Genomic DNA, 23,834 nt, shown 5'->3' with positions numbered 1-23,834 from the left:
GTTTGTAGTTTCTACAGTATATACTAGGTTTTTCTTAACTTTTTTTTTTTCCATAAGCCACCTTTGAAAAATTAATAAACCTACTGCTCTCTTTTAAAAACTACGTTTAAAAGCGACTAAGACTTTTTTCTTCTTTATTGTAAACTCCAGAATATCTATTGTGTTCATTTTATTTTATTCATATTTTGGTATGGTGGTTAGGAATAACGGTATAAATGTCCTTAACAAAAGTATAAAGTATAAAAAATTTTTAGGTTTAGTTAACCCAAGAACTTTATTTTTAATTTATAAAAGTACCAAGAGATGGTATAAGTCATCAAAATATAAAGTAAAGTTTCAATCAAAGTAGGACTTTTGAAATAATTAATTTAACATATGTGTGTTTTTTTATTTAGTAAAATTATATCTATATGTTTTTTTTTACTTCAGATATTAAGTTTTACCATATTAAAGAGGTTCGTTATACATTTTAAAATACTAAACAGTTTAATAAAGATTCAGAAAAATATGTAATTATTTAATTTTTTTACAAGTATAATAAAAACGAGGATTAACTAACTAATTAAGTATCTATTAAAGATTATCTATTTATAAAAACAGCAGTCATTACTTTTTCGAGTCCGTCGATGTTTTGAGTAAATACTTTCAGCACCTGTTTTCTGTCGAACAAATTCTTTATGAACTTGTGAGCAACCGAAGGGTAGTGATCAGGATTCGGCATAATCTCCTTTGAAGTTTTCAGGAACGGCCTCGGATCTTTTTTGAACTGCTCAAGATCGAAGACCAGCCTGGGATCTTCCAAATTGTACTGTTTGAACTTTTCACTGTTGTAGAGACCGTTAGGGCTCCTAAAAAATGTTTAGTTTAATATGTGTAAATATTCTTATTAACTTTTAAACTTTTCACAAATAAAAATCCTCGACTTTTACCTGAAATCAGGAATTCCACAGTTAGTTGATATTCCAGCTCCAGTCAGAAAAACGATGCTTTTGTAAGTTCCAAGTTGTATTCCTTTTAATACTTCAGGTAATATAGAACACCTATTTAAGTCAAATACTAACTTTAATATGGTTAAAATCTTTTTTATTTAATAAACAAACAATAAGTTTGAACAAATTTTTGAATAAAAAATATACAGTACACTTATAATATTTTGAAAATATAGTTAACTATTTAAGCTAAATCAAACATATTTAAAAATTCTTACTTTGAACTTTCTCTAGTCTGTCTTTGTTTTCCCAAAGTTTCAATACATTTATCCACATCTTCTTTTGCAACGACATGTTTCATTGTTTTATACAGATTTTCTGACACACCATTTAAAAATATGTTTTCTTTTTTGATTTTCTTGACTTTTTGAGTTTTTTCGTTATTATGATGCTTCGCAGGTCTCTTTGTAGTTTTGTTCGGATGGATTTTTGTTTCCATGTTTATTCCATATGCTTTTCCTTCATGAGTTTCTTTAATTTTCGCTAGCTCACTGTATGTTTGAGGATGTTGTTTTATTTTCAACTTCATTCCGGATGCTTTTCCTTGGTCAGTTCCTTTAGTTTTTTCCAGCTTACTTTCAACGATCTCTATGACTCGTGTCGCATTATCGTGATCGAAAAGCTTCTTTATTATTGAGTTTTTGAGATGTTTGAAGTCGCTGAAGTTGTACTGGTTGCGAAAAAGAAAATGATTTTACTCTTAAAAAATAACGCTCTTGTTCTAAAAATTCTCATTTTTCATCGTTTAAGTAAAGTTTTAGGTATTTTTTTTGCATAGAATTTTGTGCCCGAAATGATAGAGACATTTGTTTTTGATTATTGGCAAGTTTAAAAAAAAAAAAAATAAAATTTCAAAAAAGAAACTTACTTGTTCATTTTTATTGAATTTTGTTGCTCAAAAATTTGCATAAATTTTCATATTTACAGTGCTGTCTAGTTTTCATATAAAAACTACTTTAGCTTGTTTATATCAGTTAGGTAAACTTGATGTTCTTATTATAAATATAATTGACTAAAATGCTTATGGAGTTGAATATTTAAATTAATGGAAGTTTACAAAAACAAACCTAAATAAAATATTATCAATAAACATTTGTGTTCAATTGTTGTGCTAAAATAATCAACTAAATTGAGTTTAGTTTGTTGAATAAATAAAGTTTAAGAGTTTTTCTATTTAAATAAGTTTCTTCGTTCGTCTACTCTTGTGTTATACATTTATTATTGTTAACAAGTTACATAGTTTTTAATTTATTGTTTGTTTTATTTTTATACGTTTAATTGTTTATACAAAACCTTTTAATTTAAACATAAATTTAAAACTGAAATTATAAATGTAGCACAGATATTGTTATCAACATAGTTCAAATATTAGTATCTTTTTTCTTTTAACTTTTAACTCATATGCTGTTGAAAAATATAAGTTTGAAAGATCCTCTAAAACAAGTAAAAAATGTAGTTTCAAGTTTTAAAGTTCTATTTTTCTTACTTTTCATCCTTTTTATAAACTGTTTGGTGTTTTTTGAAGCAGAATTAGGTGATTGACATGATGGTAAAATTTATTTAAAAGTAAAACAAGGTTTAAAAAACACAACTAAAACTTTTAAAACAGTTTAAAGTTTTCAAAAGAAGAGAAGATAAAATCAATTTTCCTGTTTGAATTTTGCATAATAACATAGTGTGAATATAAAGTTTGAGAAAATCTTGTTTTTCATCGTTTTAAAAAGTTTTTTGGGTTTTTCTAGCATTAAATTTTCTGACAGAAACGATGGAGATATTTATTTTTAGTTATTGGCAAGTTTATAATAAAAAATGAAAAAATTTGAAAAAAGTTATACTTGTTCATTTTTATTCGATTTTGTTGCATATCAATTTGCATAATTTATAATGACTACAGCTGGCTAGGTCTTTAGATAAAACTACTTTTTTATAGAGTTTATTATTGTAACTAGTTCTTTAACAGTTTATCAAAGATTTTTTTTTTAGCTTAACAGTTTTATTAGTGTTTTGATGCGTATTAATTCAGTTTGTAAAGTTAGGCTAAACATTGGTGTCTGTGTAAGTATTTATTCTCAACTTATTGCAAATAGTTGTTCTTATAAATACTAGAGTTAAGCACTATTTTATAAATAAGTACTACACTAATCAATAAGTTTTATAAACTAGTTTTCAATCACTTTCAATGTAAATATTAGCTGTTAGCTTAAGTGTTTAGTAAGATTTCATTAGGTTAATTGGTTAGTTTTATCATTATGATTTAAATGACAAACATGAAATAGTTTTTGTATAAAAAAGTTAAATCTTTACTTTAGTGAAACTTGACAAACAATACTGAAATAACTGTGATAAAGTAAAATACCTTTTGTTAAAAATTATATTTAGCAATAAGTTCACATATATTTACTTTTGAATGATACCAGTTCAACTGTCATGATAAGTTTTAGCTTAGTTTATATGTAAGTTCCATAATGAGTAAAATGTGCTGGTTTTTCCATCAGGAACAGTATGTAGTTTAAAAAAACACAATACTGTGAATACTTGTTTTACAATTTTAAGAGTTCAATAAAAGATTTTATTGGATCTAAATTAGTTCAACTGTTCTGCAGCTCACAAGTATTTATTCAAATAACTAGAGTTTAAAGTGAACAATAGTATTCACATTATCAAGTTGTTTGACTATACATAGAAATGGAGTCAAACCATATAGATAAGTTTGTCAGTATACACATAAAATAAAAGCTCTTTTTTGTCAAATTCTAAGTAGTACATTATCTATAAACTTGATGAAATGTTTTTATTGTATGCCATAACTTACATTAAACTTTTTAATTAAGAAATAGTACTAAACTTAAGTCATGTAAAAAAAATCTGTTGTACAAATAAAAACGACCAAATTAAAAGTACAGAGTTTGTAAGATTATGCTAAGCTTTAACGTGTGCATAAATTTTTATTCACATACTTATGACAACTTAGGGTATCTTTAATACTAGAGTGTAGTATTCTTTTGTAAATAAGTACACAAACCAACAAGTTTCTGTAGAAAGTACTTAAGAAAAGTCAGTCATAAGTTTACTGTAGTTGTATTAAAACCACACCTTTTTTTAATCATTTATATTTACTCATGTGAGTTGTGTTTTGTTTAAGCAGTTAATGAGTAGATACAAATATAAACCTTTAAACTAAAGAAAATATTTAAAAATATAGCAGAGATTTTTGTTATGAACATAGTTCGATTACTAGTATCTGCTAATTGTTTCTAAATCCTTTCACGCAAAAATATACAAGTTTTAAAAAGCAAAGAGTTTAATTCAAAGCTTTGAAGTTTTTAAGTTCTATTTTGCTTATTTTTCATCCTTTTTTTAAAGTGTTTGGTGTTTTTTGAAGCAGAATTTGGTGCTCGACATGATGGTGAAGTTTATTTTTGAAAAAAACAAGGTTTGAAAAAAATATAGCAAAAAGTTTAAAATTAGCTTAAAACTTTCAAAGCGAGAGAAGAGAGATCTCGTGAATGTCACCAAGCGAATTTTTTGCACCAAGCTTTTATTTATTACGTAATTATAAAAATTTCTGTTTGCAGAAACTTTTAATGAAATAGCATTCATTTGTAAAATGTTTTGTTACTGGTAGCAGCTCTTGTCATTTTTTACTTTATCTTTACTTTCATAAATTATTTTAGAGTTTACCATTTTATATGTTTTTTTAAGTAATAAAAGGTACTAAAAGCAGATACACAAAATCAATTACTTGGTTTGAAAAAAAATCAGCATTGTCTTTAACAGTTGAAACTTCAACTGTTTATGCTTGAAAAAAATGAACATAAAACAAAATGTCTGTATGTATTAAAAGTATCTTGAACCAACAGTCTTCTACTCTAACCATGTGATTCATTATCTTTTTTTCATGATTTCAGAGAAAAGTGTTTACCTTTATGTTGAAAAAGAGTCTAAAATCAACAGTCTGTTACATTATAAGTAATCATGTTTTTCTACTTCATCATAGTTGCATTGAAAAGTTTTATATTCAGCACAAACAAATTGGGCATCTCTGCTTCAATTTCTGTTTGCTGAAATTTCAGTTTTCAAAAATTTCTTTTAACAGAAATTTTTAATGAAATAACATTTATTTGTAAAATGTTTTGTTACTGGTAGCAGCTCTTGTCATTCTTTACTTTACTTTCATAAATTATTTTAGAGTGTACCTTTTTATATGTTTTTTTAAGTAATAAAAGGTACTAAAAGCAGATACACAAAATCAATTACTTGGTTTGAAAAAAAAAATCAGCATTGTCTTTAACAGTTGAAACTTCAACTGTTTATGCTTGAAAAAAATGAACATAAAACAAAATGTCTGTATGTATTAAAAGTATCTTGAACCAACAGTCTTCTACTCTAACCATGTGATTCATTATCTTTTTTTCATGATTTCAGAGAAAAGTGTTTACCTTTATGTTGAAAAAGAGTCTAAAATCAACAGTCTGTTACATTATAAGTAATCATGTTTTTCTACTTCATCATAGTTGCATTGAAAAGTTTTATATTCAGCACAAACAAATTGGGCATCTCTGCTTCAATTTCTGTTTGCTGAAATTTCAGTTTTCAAAAATTTCTTTTAACAGAAATTTTTAATGAAATAACATTTATTTGTAAAATGTTTTGTTACTGGTAGCAGCTCTTGTCATTCTTTACTTTACTTTCATAAATTATTTTAGAGTGTACCTTTTTATATGTTTTTTTAAGTAATAAAAGGTACTAAAAGCAGATACACAAAATCAATTACTTGGTTTGAAAAAAAAAATCAGCATTGTCTTTAACAGTTGAAACTTCAACTGTTTATGCTTGAAAAAAATGAACATAAAACAAAATGTCTGTATGTATTAAAAGTATCTTGAACCAACAGTCTTCTACTCTAACCATGTGATTCATTATCTTTTTTTCATGATTTCAGAGAAAAGTGTTTACCTTTATGTTGAAAAAGTGTCTCAAATCAACAGTCTGCTACATTATAAGTAATCATGTTTTTCTACTTCATCATAGTTGCACTGAAAAGCTTTATAGTAAGCACAAACAAATTAGGCATATCTGTTTAAATTTCACAGCAATCATCTATATCAATCCTTCTGGCCACTAACCTTCTTGTGGCAGTTCAAATATCAGGTCTGTTCTTAGTTTACTGCTCTTATTGAGGTAAGTGATTTATATGTTATACAAAATAGTTAATAATAAGATAATAAGCTTGTTATAAGATTATTTTTCAGGGTTACCAACATTTAATTTTTTGTTGTGCTCAGGTGTTTTTAGATACTTGAAAGTTAATTGTTTCATAAAATATTGTCATTATTTTTGTAAATATAGAATATCAATACTACAAATTAGTGCTCAAAACCAATAAGTATAAGTAAAGTACATAACACATTAACACCTTTTGGTGCTTAGTTTCTAATTTTATTCAAGTAAAAATGAAATTTGGTTTAAATGAGTACAGTTTTTGAATTAAAGAGTGGCAGCCCTGGTACTTAATGTCATAAAAATAAGAATTAATTACAATGAAAATTTTAGATTAAAAAATATCTTATAGAGTTTCTAAAGTGTGCAAAAGTAACTAAAATATGTTACTATTAAACTTCATTAGCTTTTCTATATGTCAAAACTTGTTTGTTATAAATCTTTATAAAGAAATTACAATGTAAAACGTTCAATTATCATTTTAGAGGTAAAAATCAAGCTGTTATTTTGTAAAGTGTTACTACAAGTTTGAAAATTAAGTAGTTAATTTTAAATCTTTGCACACTTTTAAAGACACATTGTTAATAATTGTTTAAGTAAATGTTTTATTATTATGTTTATATCCCTTAAGCACTTAAAGCTATAGTGTAAAATGTTTGTGTGTAAGTGACTTATTTTTTTACATTTGAACATATAGGAACACAAACAACATTCAGGCAGCTTGATCAACTGCCTGATGTTTAGTGTTTTTGTATGTTTATATAATTAAGTTAGATATGAGTCTGGTTTGTTGCAGTCACTTGTAATGATTATAGTTAACAGTAATAATATGTTTCAAAGTTTATGTGTATTATAACTTTGAAAACCATTTAGTGGTTATTATAATTGATAGAGTTATGATAAGAAACTTGTAACTAGCTGACAAAAACCAGACTGTTATCTGACTATGTATTATCTTTATAAAAAGACTATATTGTACTGATATAACTTAATTTTTTAGAGTACTTCAAAATAGTCTTTTCATGGAATTTTAGTTGTGACATTATAAAATAGTAAATCACAAGCATTTATTTGTCTTCAACTTGATACTATGTGTAGCATTAAATAAAGTGTTTTTTTTAGTTTAATCTCAAAATATATTAAATTCCATACAAAATAAATACTTATGATATACTGTTAGATAACGTCACCACAAGAATTCTAAAGAAAGACTATTTAAACAGTTAATAAACAATATGCAAACCGTTTTTATCTAAACAAAAAACACTGTCAAAAACTTTTGAAAAGAAATTTCTGTTCAATATTTTTGTAATTATATTTTATAGCAACTCTATGTTGTTGGTTAATAGCTACTCAAGAAGAGTTTTTGACAGTGGTGGCTTAGATTTAAATATGTTAGTTGCAAGTATAGAAATTGAATAATGTAAGTTAGGCTAAAATGTGTATATTTTAATTGGGTCGGCTGCAGTTGTAAGGTTTTGTTATGTTTTCAATCATAACATTATGAGGTGAAGTGATGATACAGCATAATAATAAGAACAATTACCAAGTTACATAAAAGTAAAATGAAAAACAAGTATTATAACTTCAAACTTAAAATTAATAAATATTGTAATATATTAGCCAATCAGAAGCGACGTTAGAACTGCAGCCGGACCTTTGATTTGTTATTCACATGAGGTAGTATGGTTTAGTTTGTAACAATGCGTTAAGGTGATTTTGCGATCTAAGAAATACGCACACGCATAAGGTACGCTATAAATTATTAAGGCCCGCCACACAATTTTTTTCACAAATGGGGATTCCCCTAAAGTGAAAATGTGGCGGGAAATTTTTGAGATTGATAATAGAAATATTTTTTTAAGGCATTTCGCCGGCTCCGCCGGCGAAAAATTTTCCACTTTTCTCCCAACCATTTTTTCTTAAAAACCTAATTACGCTTGGACTTCAGTTAGTAAGCCTGACAGCCAAACCAGATAAAAGTGTGGTACTGAGCTTCAAGTGTAATTCGGTTTTGAGTTAAAGTGGTGGCGGACAGCTTTCGTTATTTGTCTACAATAAGTCCCTTCCGCTGCGAATTCCTCCTCCTCCGGAGGAGGAATTCTTGCTCACGGGACTTTTGCACAAATAACGAAAGCCGTCCTTCAGGCCACGTCCTTATGCTGGTCGGCACCTAATTAGTTTTTTGTTTGATGTACGAGTAGTTACGCACGTTCCTTTAGTGTGTTATTTTTCTTTCAAACTCAATATTTAATATTAATTTATTTAAATTACAAGTAAAGTTTTATGTTTTATAGTATGTATCTCGGCTGTAATATTACAAATGATACAGTTTTGTAGTAGACAGTCTGGTAATATTCTATAATAAACACGCCACTTACTGTAATTTAATAACATAATTTTATTGTCCCCTTTGGAGGGTATTGCATCTGCAATTTTTTGCACGTCTTTCAGTGCCGGTAACTCTATGAATTTTCACAAATAATACAGGTTTTTTTTGAGTTACTTGAGTAGATTACTTGCTGAGATTTAAGTGTCGTTAGGCTTGAAAGAGGTAAAAATTGTTTGGACAAAAATGTTATTAAAATTAGTTAATGTAATATATTTCATTCTTAATAATAAAAATCATACTAATTTGTAAGAAGTATCTAAGTAACATTGTAATAGAAGATTTATGTCAATTTAAGGAGAAACCAAGCTTAAGTTTTCCATTTACATAAGCAAGTTTTTACATCTTTATTTGTATAAAAAAGTTTGGGCATCTTTTAAATAAGACTCTAATAAATCAGACTGTTTTGTCCACCATTTTTCAAGTAATTTTGCAATACTTTTATTTTTCCCTACTTACTATTATTACGTCATCACCCTGTAGTGTCATACAGTATAGACTAAGTAATTTTTATTTACACTTTAAGTTATTATTTGTATATGAATTATATCTTTTGGATTATAAACTATTAAATTTGTTTCAAATTGCTCTATGTTCTAAAGTTATATATTAATGAATAAGACTAACTGTACATACTTAATAAGTATTGGGTAAGATGTATCTTAATTAAACTAACAGATACAAACATTTAATTATGGCAATTAGCTCTTAAATATTTTCATTCTGCATGTAAATGTATCTAATTTTTAAACTACAATTACTTAATCATTAGTTATCAAATTGTTGCGCAGGTTTATATGACTGTTTCTAGTTTTATATCACAAACAACGTATGTACTTAACTATGAATTTAAAACATTGAACCATTCTTTCAATTAACATCCTATTTAAAGCCGTTATGAGTTTAAATGTCTCTATTAATTTTAACCATTATATATAACTTTATTTAACACTGAGTCAGTTAAAACATATAAATAATCGTAGGTATATAACAGTTCAATTATGTAGTTAGACATAACAATTTGTACTACTTGTTAATATTAAACTGTATATAGTTAAATGAATAAAATAGATTTATTAGAAAGTAAAGATTTCAGACTATATTGGATTTAATGATAAAATTAAATAAAAAACTGTGCAAGTTAAACTAATCACATAAACTAAAACACATAATACTATAAGACTAGAAGTTAAATGTTTTACTCATGAAAAATAACGCTCTTGTTCAATCAATACTCATTTTTCATCGTTTTTATAAAGTTTTTGGTCTTTTTTTTGCATAAAATTTTGTGCCCGAAATGACAGAGACATTAGTTTTTGAGTATTGGCAAGTTTAAAAAAAAAGAAGAAAATTCAATTAAGAAAAATTTGAATGTTCATTTTCATTGAATTTTAATGCTTATAAATTTGCATAAATACTAATGTTTACAGTTCAGTCTAGTTTTCAGATAAAAACTACTTTAGCTTGGTTCTATCACTTAGGTAAACTTGCTGTTGTTATTATAAATGTAATTTACCTGAAATTTTTATGGTGTTGACTATTAAAACTAATAGAAGTTTACTAAAACAAACCTAAAAAAAATATTAATAAAATTTGTTCTAAAATAGTTAACTTTATTTAATCAAAGAAAAGATGTTTCTATATTTTAACAAAAATTTTTGTTAGTTTACTCTTGTGTTACACATTTATTGTTGTAAATAAGTTATTTAGTTTTTACATTAATGTTTGTTTGTTTTTTATACATTTAATTGTTTATAAAAACCTTTAAGTCTAAACAGAAGTTTAAAACTGAAATTAATATTTGTTATCAACATAGTTTAAAATTTTTTGATTATCAAAGCATCAAATAAGTTTTTATCTTTCTTTTAGATTTAAGCAACAAAAATCAAAACTGCATTTAATATGTACACTGGCTCTGCTTATGCAGCTTTTGAATGGTAAATTTTTCAAACATCAAAATTCACGTAAAAGTTTTGTGTAAGACAAACAGCTTTATCTTTGTACGTATATTTCAAATGAAAAGTGTAACAACCATTTATAGTAGAAAACAATAGCTAAATAAACTTGTTTAAAATTAAAGTTACCTATATATTTTTTGCACTTACGAGGTCTTTTACCGAAACGTAGTTTGCATCACAGAGTCTTGAAAGAATAAAATATAATATCTTTCCTCTAGTAATTGAGTAATTTCTTTATTTGTTTTTGTAAAAATCAAGTCATAAAGTACTTTATTTACTTTATATACCAGCATTGAAGATAAACTTTCAAGTAGCTAATGGTTCAGCGGTTGTCAATTGGCCACAAGACCCGCAGGTAGTGAGATCGACTCCAGCCATGAGCACTTTTTGTTGATAAAATTTTAGCAAATTGTTTCAGCTTAAATTGTTCGGTATCTTATATCATTCTTTAACATTTTTATGAACAAAAGTATCTTGTATAAATACTTGAATAAACTATAAACGATTTAATTTTAAAAATTGCGTTCTTACGGTTGTGCTTCCGTAAGAAAATGTTTTTATAAATATCAACGAATAGAATAAACTTAATTCAAAAAACATACGTCGAATAAAATAGTTTCGAATGTCATTATAAACAAACACAAAGAACTGAAATATGGTCAAAACATTGTTATAAACGAGTTATGCCTTGGTAGTAGTGGTCGCCGGCGCCGTCGATGGTGGACGGAAGGCACTGTCACGCTTCGGTGAGCACGGCAACCAAGCTGTACGTGGTGGGCGGCAGCTTTGAAGGAAGCTGTTTATTTTTAAATCATCTTGTTCAGGATTGTACAAAATTCGTCAATGTCACCTTCCATAACCATCTTTTTGTATGGAGCCTGTGTGTTGGTCTCAAAGAATTTTGTTGCATGGTTGTTGATTAGAAGTTTCGGGCAACCATTAGACACTTCTTCAACCAATAGATTTATTGGTGGAACCTGTTTGTTAGCCACATATTAAGAAAAAAGAAATTACATATTTCTGAAATTTCAACAATGTTAAAATAAAAGGTTTGTAACCAACGAGAAATATCGTTGTTCAACCATTACAATACATCAAAATTAAAAATAAAAACATTTCTTTGCATGTCATGCTTTACTCACCTGTAGAGAAGTTCCCATCACAATGAGAAGATCGCATTCGGACAAAACTTCTTTCACTTCTTGAGAAAACTGCCACTTTTCACAATCAAAAATTTATTTATCAAGAGGCTCTTGGAACAAAATGACGTTAGGCTTGATAACTCCGTCGCAACTTTTGTTACGGCATGTTGACACTCTAACTGCTTCAATGTCATCCTATAAATATACGCAAAATAATTCAACATTAATTGTTTTCTTATTTTTAATAAGTTTATCATTAAGAACCACTTTTACAAATAAAACTTGACGTTTTCAAAAGAATTTTATGATTATAAACAAATCTTTAATAACTAATTGAATTTCACAATAATACTTTTTTTACTACGGTGAACAAGTAAAGATTTACTATATATGTAAATTAATATCTCTCAGTAAAAAATTAAATCGTTTGTTACTTTGAAGAACTTATTACTTTAATGTCATCTAAAATGTATTTTTCTTCACATTTCATGCATGTAGCTGTGTCATAACCTCCGTGGCAGAACACCAGTCTATCCTTCGGTATATCAGCAACTGTAATTTATTCAATTAGCTAAATGATTGTTAATAATATAAACTTTGTATATGTTGTCTTTGTTTTTTTAAGCTAAGAATTAGTGTTTTTTTTTACTTTTAGATATTAAATTTTATCATATTAAAGAGGTTCGTTATACATTTTAAAATACTAAACAGTTTAATAAAGATTCAGAAAAATATGTAATTATTTAATTTTTTTAGAAGTATAATAAAAATAAGGAATAACTAACTAATAAAGTTAGATCTTTTGTTAACAAACGCTTCTTTTTTTTTTGATAGTTATAAAAATATAGTTTGTTTAATCAAAATTAGTACAACTGTTAAAAAAAATTAAAATATAACTTGTTAGCTTCGAAATAAAAGTATTTTAAACCGAGTTTCTCCTTTTTGCTTGAAATATATAGTATTTTGCTATTACATTCTATCAGGCACGTATATCTATGTGCAAAAAACTTCTTTTATTTCAGCTTGAAAAAACTGTACTTTCTTAGCTTTTAGTATTAATTTATACTTAGTCATGCACTCCTGAAAAATAAAATTGTTATATATGTACTCTGTAGCATTTTTAGTGTCGTAAATATTAAACGAATTCAATGCATCTAATCTGTATACATTTAGCGCGTTAAAGATTTGATTTGTCAAAAAGCTGCATTGCAAAATTGATTCTAATGTAAGCTGTAGCTTTTACTTCAAAATCAAAATCGTACAATTGTTTGTTACAAAAATTTGCTTAGTTTAATGTTTTTTCTATTGACTACGTTAAATGATTTTAAGTTAAATTGTGATTTTTTTATACTTATTTTCAAATAAAGTTTTATGGGTTAAGATAAACGGCAACAAATAAAGAGTCATAGGAGGTAAGGAGAAAAATAAATTGCTTTGTATACAGTTATCACCCATACTTCAACATTCCATTTTTGAAGTATTAACATAACTGCGAATTTTTATAGTAAGTTCAATTAAATTAGAGGTAGTATAAATTGCTATGCTTTCGCTAGGAGGTTATCACGCGTCATTTCAGATGTTTTAATTTTTGCAGATTCGTAACTTTTTTAAGCTAATTTGTCTCTACATTCTATTATTATTAGAGCACAGTTTATATTTTTTAGGAAAGTTAGAATTAAATAATAGTACAATTTATAATTCAATTGTATATTTTTGAAATTAAACTGTTAGTTTGTTTATATAAAACTTTTACTTAATTTTTCTTAAGCCAAATACTTTAAAATTATAATAATAATATTTAAACTACCAAAACTTAATAAACAAAAACGACCAGTGTTTCAAATATGAAAATCAGGATTTAATGAGACAACAAAATTCACATTGTATATTCTTTCGCAAACAGGCAGTTAAATACAAATGAATAAAGCTCCTGATTTTTTGAATTTGCCTACATAAAACACTAGCTTTGCAAGAAACCACAACGATTAAAATTAACTTGAGAGAAACAACTATCAACCTTGGTAAAATCGTTGTTTTTTAGTTTTTTTTTTGGTAGATTCAAGTTATGTTGTGGCTCTTTTTTTTTTGTACTAATATTGTTGTGGTCTCGCATTCCTCCGTTTACCATTGCACCCCATGCCGCATTTGTTGTGATTCTTCTTATTTCTATAATTCTTGTGGTTGCTGTTGAAGGGAAAAATTCGGATCTTTTCATCTGAGATCTGGGATGCTGCATCCTTTATTAAAGTTTTAGGTTTTTGTTTAGTTGTGAAATTTAAAAAACTTGAATTAACTTAAATAGGTTTGTAAAATAAACAGAAAACGTTATTTTAACTAAGAAGTTTTACGAACTTTTGTTTTACTAGCTATTACTAAACGAACAAGTGAAATATGATTTCAATTTTTATTTAAATTAGATTATTTAGAAGAAACCTTACAAAGTAACTAACTTTATCAGCCAGCACCGCGTTCACCGTCATCTTGTCCCGGAACGTCACCCGACCGAAGTTGTAACCGTCCTCGGAACTCCTGCTCTGCCTGCTCTCAACAACTTCCACCTTCAACACTTCTCCGTACTCCTCAAAGTGGCTCCTCACCTGCTCCTCACTCACCTTCCTGCTCAGCTTCGTGATGTGGATTTTCTGCTCATCCGCGAAAGTAGGTTCGGAAGGTATGAGAGTTTCGGCAGCTGTGGAAGTTTCACCTTCGGCATGGTCGTTCGCACCTTTGTCAGCAGCACTTGCCTGTGAAACAAAGCATGTATTTTGCAAACGGTAGTAAAAAACGCAGGTTTTTAAAAACATGCATAGTATGTTATATTTAAACAAAAAAATATTGTACGATATGTGTAATACCAAATGGTTTGATTAAAACGCGCCCAACGTAAATTTGCACCTTATTGTTAACTCATTTTTTTACAAATTGCTTTAACTATTTCAAACTTACTTCATCAATAACGATGGCTCTAGTTTGGACAATGGATGCGTCCAAACTTTCCAATGTAGTAGTTGTAGTATTTGATCCAGGCATTTCGTTTGTGCAGCTTACTTGGTGTTCATAAATCATTTCCTCTGCCGTACTTTTCTCAACTTCATCAGAGCTTTTTTGGCTGGTCACTGCATCTTTCTTACCAGACCAAGTGACGCTGTCCACATACTTGAAAAAAGATGACTCGATGCACAAGTTGCCTTTTTCATCTCGTGGAGTCAGCACAAAACTCTGAAAAAATTCCCGATCCTCGTTGTTATTGGTGATTGTACCGGTCACAAAAACATGTTTGCTTGCACCCACATCGCTTGCATCATTAATTCCGTACTCCATGTCTTCAACGTTGAAGTTGTCAACACGACTCAGTTCCTTTGAGTAAATATGATTCAGTTTCATTAAAAATAGGTTGCTCTTAAGTATTGTATTTAATTGGTACGAGTTTTTTTAATATATTAATATATAAGAGTTTTAGATCAAATTTAAGTAAAAAAAAACATTATTTACTTAAAACTCTAGGAAAAATATTTTTAGAATTGTTTGTAGACTATAAACTCAACTCAGAAAAAGTACATTATGTTAAGAACGTAATTAATAAATTAAGTTATTAATTAGCAAGTTTTAATTTAATTGAAACATCAAGTTAATAAGTTATATTCTATATCTTTCTCTCAACCAAAGAAAGCTTTTAAAACCCCTACTTTTTCTGAAATGTATTTAAAAAAAACCTATAAAAACAGTTTTAAGCCATTTTTGTTATATACTACATCTAAGTTATCAGTAAGTAAACAGCATTTATAAAAAGGAATAAAATAAATTGAAATTTATTTTATGTTTGTATTAGAATGACGGTAAGTGGATCGGCAAAAAAATTGCTTTTTACTAAATACTATGAAAAAAATATTTTTTATTTTCAAATTGAGCTAAACATAAAGCTGATGCTTGTTTTTAAATACTGTTGAACCTGTTATTTATCGACTAGGTTAACATTACATTTTATAACATTCATTTTTACACTTTTTTTTTTCCTTTAAAAGCTTGTGAAAACAGCAAGAAATTTAAAACTAACGTATCCAGTTATGCTTTTTTATTTCAGGTACATAGTAAAGCATATTAATTTTATTATACATTACAAATGTTTTTGTAAACAAAGTTTTCATGTTTGTAGTTTCTACAGTATATACTAGGTTTTTCTTAACTTTTTTTTTTCCATAAGCCACCTTTGAAAAATTAATAAACCTACTGCTCTCTTTTAAAAACTACGTTTAAAAGCGACTAAGACTTTTTTCTTCTTTATTGTAAACTCCAGAATATCTATTGTGTTCATTTTATTTTATTCATATTTTGGTATGGTGGTTAGGAATAACGGTATAAATGTCCTTAACAAAAGTATAAAGTATAAAAAATTTTTAGGTTTAGTTAACCCAAGAACTTTATTTTTAATTTATAAAAGTACCAAGAGATGGTATAAGTCATCAAAATATAAAGTAAAGTTTCAATCAAAGTAGGACTTTTGAAATAATTAATTTAACATATGTGTGTTTTTTTATTTAGTAAAATTATATCTATATGTTTTTTTTTACTTCAGATATTAAGTTTTACCATATTAAAGAGGTTCGTTATACATTTTAAAATACTAAACAGTTTAATAAAGATTCAGAAAAATATGTAATTATTTAATTTTTTTACAAGTATAATAAAAACGAGGATTAACTAACTAATTAAGTATCTATTAAAGATTATCTATTTATAAAAACAGCAGTCATTACTTTTTCGAGTCCGTCGATGTTTTGAGTAAATACTTTCAGCACCTGTTTTCTGTCGAACAAATTCTTTATGAACTTGTGAGCAACCGAAGGGTAGTGATCAGGATTCGGCATAATCTCCTTTGAAGTTTTCAGGAACGGCCTCGGATCTTTTTTGAACTGCTCAAGATCGAAGACCAGCCTGGGATCTTCCAAATTGTACTGTTTGAACTTTTCACTGTTGTAGAGACCGTTAGGGCTCCTAAAAAATGTTTAGTTTAATATGTGTAAATATTCTTATTAACTTTTAAACTTTTCACAAATAAAAATCCTCGACTTTTACCTGAAATCAGGAATTCCACAGTTAGTTGATATTCCAGCTCCAGTCAGAAAAACGATGCTTTTGTAAGTTCCAAGTTGTATTCCTTTTAATACTTCAGGTAATATAGAACACCTATTTAAGTCAAATACTAACTTTAATATGGTTAAAATCTTTTTTATTTAATAAACAAACAATAAGTTTGAACAAATTTTTGAATAAAAAATATACAGTACACTTATAATATTTTGAAAATATAGTTAACTATTTAAGCTAAATCAAACATATTTAAAAATTCTTACTTTGAACTTTCTCTAGTCTGTCTTTGTTTTCCCAAAGTTTCAATACATTTATCCACATCTTCTTTTGCAACGACATGTTTCATTGTTTTATACAGATTTTCTGACACACCATTTAAAAATATGTTTTCTTTTTTGATTTTCTTGACTTTTTGAGTTTTTTCGTTATTATGATGCTTCGCAGGTCTCTTTGTAGTTTTGTTCGGATGGATTTTTGTTTCCATGTTTATTCCATATGCTTTTCCTTCATGAGTTTCTTTAATTTTCGCTAGCTCACTGTATGTTTGAGGATGTTGTTTTATTTTCAACTTCATTCCGGATGCTTTTCCTTGGTCAGTTCCTTTAGTTTTTTCCAGCTTACTTTCAACGATCTCTATGACTCGTGTCGCATTATCGTGATCGAAAAGCTTCTTTATTATTGAGTTTTTGAGATGTTTGAAGTCGCTGAAGTTGTACTGGTTGCGAAAAAGAAAATGATTTTACTCTTAAAAAATAACGCTCTTGTTCTAAAAATTCTCATTTTTCATCGTTTAAGTAAAGTTTTAGGTATTTTTTTTGCATAGAATTTTGTGCCCGAAATGATAGAGACATTTGTTTTTGATTATTGGCAAGTTTAAAAAAAAAAAAAATAAAATTTCAAAAAAGAAACTTACTTGTTCATTTTTATTGAATTTTGTTGCTCAAAAATTTGCATAAATTTTCATATTTACAGTGCTGTCTAGTTTTCATATAAAAACTACTTTAGCTTGTTTATATCAGTTAGGTAAACTTGATGTTCTTATTATAAATATAATTGACTAAAATGCTTATGGAGTTGAATATTTAAATTAATGGAAGTTTACAAAAACAAACCTAAATAAAATATTATCAATAAACATTTGTGTTCAATTGTTGTGCTAAAATAATCAACTAAATTGAGTTTAGTTTGTTGAATAAATAAAGTTTAAGAGTTTTTCTATTTAAATAAGTTTCTTCGTTCGTCTACTCTTGTGTTATACATTTATTATTGTTAACAAGTTACATAGTTTTTAATTTATTGTTTGTTTTATTTTTATACGTTTAATTGTTTATACAAAACCTTTTAATTTAAACATAAATTTAAAACTGAAATTATAAATGTAGCACAGATATTGTTATCAACATAGTTCAAATATTAGTATCTTTTTTCTTTTAACTTTTAACTCATATGCTGTTGAAAAATATAAGTTTGAAAGATCCTCTAAAACAAGTAAAAAATGTAGTTTCAAGTTTTAAAGTTCTATTTTTCTTACTTTTCATCCTTTTTATAAACTGTTTGGTGTTTTTTGAAGCAGAATTAGGTGATTGACATGATGGTAAAATTTATTTAAAAGTAAAACAAGGTTTAAAAAACACAACTAAAACTTTTAAAACAGTTTAAAGTTTTCAAAAGAAGAGAAGATAAAATCAATTTTCCTGTTTGAATTTTGCATAATAACATAGTGTGAATATAAAGTTTGAGAAAATCTTGTTTTTCATCGTTTTAAAAAGTTTTTTGGGTTTTTCTAGCATTAAATTTTCTGACAGAAACGATGGAGATATTTATTTTTAGTTATTGGCAAGTTTATAATAAAAAATGAAAAAATTTGAAAAAAGTTATACTTGTTCATTTTTATTCGATTTTGTTGCATATCAATTTGCATAATTTATAATGACTACAGCTGGCTAGGTCTTTAGATAAAACTACTTTTTTATAGAGTTTATTATTGTAACTAGTTCTTTAACAGTTTATCAAAGATTTTTTTTTTAGCTTAACAGTTTTATTAGTGTTTTGATGCGTATTAATTCAGTTTGTAAAGTTAGGCTAAACATTGGTGTCTGTGTAAGTATTTATTCTCAACTTATTGCAAATAGTTGTTCTTATAAATACTAGAGTTAAGCACTATTTTATAAATAAGTACTACACTAATCAATAAGTTTTATAAACTAGTTTTCAATCACTTTCAATGTAAATATTAGCTGTTAGCTTAAGTGTTTAGTAAGATTTCATTAGGTTAATTGGTTAGTTTTATCATTATGATTTAAATGACAAACATGAAATAGTTTTTGTATAAAAAAGTTAAATCTTTACTTTAGTGAAACTTGACAAACAATACTGAAATAACTGTGATAAAGTAAAATACCTTTTGTTAAAAATTATATTTAGCAATAAGTTCACATATATTTACTTTTGAATGATACCAGTTCAACTGTCATGATAAGTTTTAGCTTAGTTTATATGTAAGTTCCATAATGAGTAAAATGTGCTGGTTTTTCCATCAGGAACAGTATGTAGTTTAAAAAAACACAATACTGTGAATACTTGTTTTACAATTTTAAGAGTTCAATAAAAGATTTTATTGGATCTAAATTAGTTCAACTGTTCTGCAGCTCACAAGTATTTATTCAAATAACTAGAGTTTAAAGTGAACAATAGTATTCACATTATCAAGTTGTTTGACTATACATAGAAATGGAGTCAAACCATATAGATAAGTTTGTCAGTATACACATAAAATAAAAGCTCTTTTTTGTCAAATTCTAAGTAGTACATTATCTATAAACTTGATGAAATGTTTTTATTGTATGCCATAACTTACATTAAACTTTTTAATTAAGAAATAGTACTAAACTTAAGTCATGTAAAAAAAATCTGTTGTACAAATAAAAACGACCAAATTAAAAGTACAGAGTTTGTAAGATTATGCTAAGCTTTAACGTGTGCATAAATTTTTATTCACATACTTATGACAACTTAGGGTATCTTTAATACTAGAGTGTAGTATTCTTTTGTAAATAAGTACACAAACCAACAAGTTTCTGTAGAAAGTACTTAAGAAAAGTCAGTCATAAGTTTACTGTAGTTGTATTAAAACCACACCTTTTTTTAATCATTTATATTTACTCATGTGAGTTGTGTTTTGTTTAAGCAGTTAATGAGTAGATACAAATATAAACCTTTAAACTAAAGAAAATATTTAAAAATATAGCAGAGATTTTTGTTATGAACATAGTTCGATTACTAGTATCTGCTAATTGTTTCTAAATCCTTTCACGCAAAAATATACAAGTTTTAAAAAGCAAAGAGTTTAATTCAAAGCTTTGAAGTTTTTAAGTTCTATTTTGCTTATTTTTCATCCTTTTTTTAAAGTGTTTGGTGTTTTTTGAAGCAGAATTTGGTGCTCGACATGATGGTGAAGTTTATTTTTGAAAAAAACAAGGTTTGAAAAAAATATAGCAAAAAGTTTAAAATTAGCTTAAAACTTTCAAAGCGAGAGAAGAGAGATCTCGTGAATGTCACCAAGCGAATTTTTTGCACCAAGCTTTTATTTATTACGTAATTATAAAAATTTCTGTTTGCAGAAACTTTTAATGAAATAGCATTCATTTGTAAAATGTTTTGTTACTGGTAGCAGCTCTTGTCATTTTTTACTTTATCTTTACTTTCATAAATTATTTTAGAGTTTACCATTTTATATGTTTTTTTAAGTAATAAAAGGTACTAAAAGCAGATACACAAAATCAATTACTTGGTTTGAAAAAAAATCAGCATTGTCTTTAACAGTTGAAACTTCAACTGTTTATGCTTGAAAAAAATGAACATAAAACAAAATGTCTGTATGTATTAAAAGTATCTTGAACCAACAGTCTTCTACTCTAACCATGTGATTCATTATCTTTTTTTCATGATTTCAGAGAAAAGTGTTTACCTTTATGTTGAAAAAGAGTCTAAAATCAACAGTCTGTTACATTATAAGTAATCATGTTTTTCTACTTCATCATAGTTGCATTGAAAAGTTTTATATTCAGCACAAACAAATTGGGCATCTCTGCTTCAATTTCTGTTTGCTGAAATTTCAGTTTTCAAAAATTTCTTTTAACAGAAATTTTTAATGAAATAACATTTATTTGTAAAATGTTTTGTTACTGGTAGCAGCTCTTGTCATTCTTTACTTTACTTTCATAAATTATTTTAGAGTGTACCTTTTTATATGTTTTTTTAAGTAATAAAAGGTACTAAAAGCAGATACACAAAATCAATTACTTGGTTTGAAAAAAAAAATCAGCATTGTCTTTAACAGTTGAAACTTCAACTGTTTATGCTTGAAAAAAATGAACATAAAACAAAATGTCTGTATGTATTAAAAGTATCTTGAACCAACAGTCTTCTACTCTAACCATGTGATTCATTATCTTTTTTTCATGATTTCAGAGAAAAGTGTTTACCTTTATGTTGAAAAAGTGTCTCAAATCAACAGTCTGCTACATTATAAGTAATCATGTTTTTCTACTTCATCATAGTTGCACTGAAAAGCTTTATAGTAAGCACAAACAAATTAGGCATATCTGTTTAAATTTCACAGCAATCATCTATATCAATCCTTCTGGCCACTAACCTTCTTGTGGCAGTTCAAATATCAGGTCTGTTCTTAGTTTACTGCTCTTATTGAGGTAAGTGATTTATATGTTATACAAAATAGTTAATAATAAGATAATAAGCTTGTTATAAGATTATTTTTCAGGGTTACCAACATTTAATTTTTTGTTGTGCTCAGGTGTTTTTAGATACTTGAAAGTTAATTGTTTCATAAAATATTGTCATTATTTTTGTAAATATAGAATATCAATACTACAAATTAGTGCTCAAAACCAATAAGTATAAGTAAAGTACATAACACATTAACACCTTTTGGTGCTTAGTTTCTAATTTTATTCAAGTAAAAATGAAATTTGGTTTAAATGAGTACAGTTTTTGAATTAAAGAGTGGCAGCCCTGGTACTTAATGTCATAAAAATAAGAATTAATTACAATGAAAATTTTAGATTAAAAAATATCTTATAGAGTTTCTAAAGTGTGCAAAAGTAACTAAAATATGTTACTATTAAACTTCATTAGCTTTTCTATATGTCAAAACTTGTTTGTTATAAATCTTTATAAAGAAATTACAATGTAAAACGTTCAATTATCATTTTAGAGGTAAAAATCAAGCTGTTATTTTGTAAAGTGTTACTACAAGTTTGAAAATTAAGTAGTTAATTTTAAATCTTTGCACACTTTTAAAGACACATTGTTAATAATTGTTTAAGTAAATGTTTTATTATTATGTTTATATCCCTTAAGCACTTAAAGCTATAGTGTAAAATGTTTGTGTGTAAGTGACTTATTTTTTTACATTTGAACATATAGGAACACAAACAACATTCAGGCAGCTTGATCAACTGCCTGATGTTTAGTGTTTTTGTATGTTTATATAATTAAGTTAGATATGAGTCTGGTTTGTTGCAGTCACTTGTAATGATTATAGTTAACAGTAATAATATGTTTCAAAGTTTATGTGTATTATAACTTTGAAAACCATTTAGTGGTTATTATAATTGATAGAGTTATGATAAGAAACTTGTAACTAGCTGACAAAAACCAGACTGTTATCTGACTATGTATTATCTTTATAAAAAGACTATATTGTACTGATATAACTTAATTTTTTAGAGTACTTCAAAATAGTCTTTTCATGGAATTTTAGTTGTGACATTATAAAATAGTAAATCACAAGCATTTATTTGTCTTCAACTTGATACTATGTGTAGCATTAAATAAAGTGTTTTTTTTAGTTTAATCTCAAAATATATTAAATTCCATACAAAATAAATACTTATGATATACTGTTAGATAACGTCACCACAAGAATTCTAAAGAAAGACTATTTAAACAGTTAATAAACAATATGCAAACCGTTTTTATCTAAACAAAAAACACTGTCAAAAACTTTTGAAAAGAAATTTCTGTTCAATATTTTTGTAATTATATTTTATAGCAACTCTATGTTGTTGGTTAATAGCTACTCAAGAAGAGTTTTTGACAGTGGTGGCTTAGATTTAAATATGTTAGTTGCAAGTATAGAAATTGAATAATGTAAGTTAGGCTAAAATGTGTATATTTTAATTGGGTCGGCTGCAGTTGTAAGGTTTTGTTATGTTTTCAATCATAACATTATGAGGTGAAGTGATGATACAGCATAATAATAAGAACAATTACCAAGTTACATAAAAGTAAAATGAAAAACAAGTATTATAACTTCAAACTTAAAATTAATAAATATTGTAATATATTAGCCAATCAGAAGCGACGTTAGAACTGCAGCCGGACCTTTGATTTGTTATTCACATGAGGTAGTATGGTTTAGTTTGTAACAATGCGTTAAGGTGATTTTGCGATCTAAGAAATACGCACACGCATAAGGTACGCTATAAATTATTAAGGCCCGCCACACAATTTTTTTCACAAATGGGGATTCCCCTAAAGTGAAAATGTGGCGGGAAATTTTTGAGATTGATAATAGAAATATTTTTTTAAGGCATTTCGCCGGCTCCGCCGGCGAAAAATTTTCCACTTTTCTCCCAACCATTTTTTCTTAAAAACCTAATTACGCTTGGACTTCAGTTAGTAAGCCTGACAGCCAAACCAGATAAAAGTGTGGTACTGAGCTTCAAGTGTAATTCGGTTTTGAGTTAAAGTGGTGGCGGACAGCTTTCGTTATTTGTGCATAAGTCCCTTCCGCTGCGAATTCCTCCTCCTCCGGAGGAGGAATTCTTGCTCACGGGACTTTTGCACAAATAACGAAAGCCGTCCTTCAGGCCACGTCCTTATGCTGGTCGGCACCTAATTAGTTTTTTGTTTGATGTACGAGTAGTTACGCACGTTCCTTTAGTGTGTTATTTTTCTTTCAAACTCAATATTTAATATTAATTTATTTAAATTACAAGTAAAGTTTTATGTTTTATAGTATGTA

The sequence above is a fragment of the Thalia democratica genome, chromosome 1, assembly GCF_965202585.1.
Source record: "Thalia democratica chromosome 1, ktThaDemo2.hap1.1, whole genome shotgun sequence".
Taxonomy (NCBI): domain Eukaryota; kingdom Metazoa; phylum Chordata; class Thaliacea; order Salpida; family Salpidae; genus Thalia; species Thalia democratica.
This window is presented reverse-complemented; position numbering follows the sequence as displayed.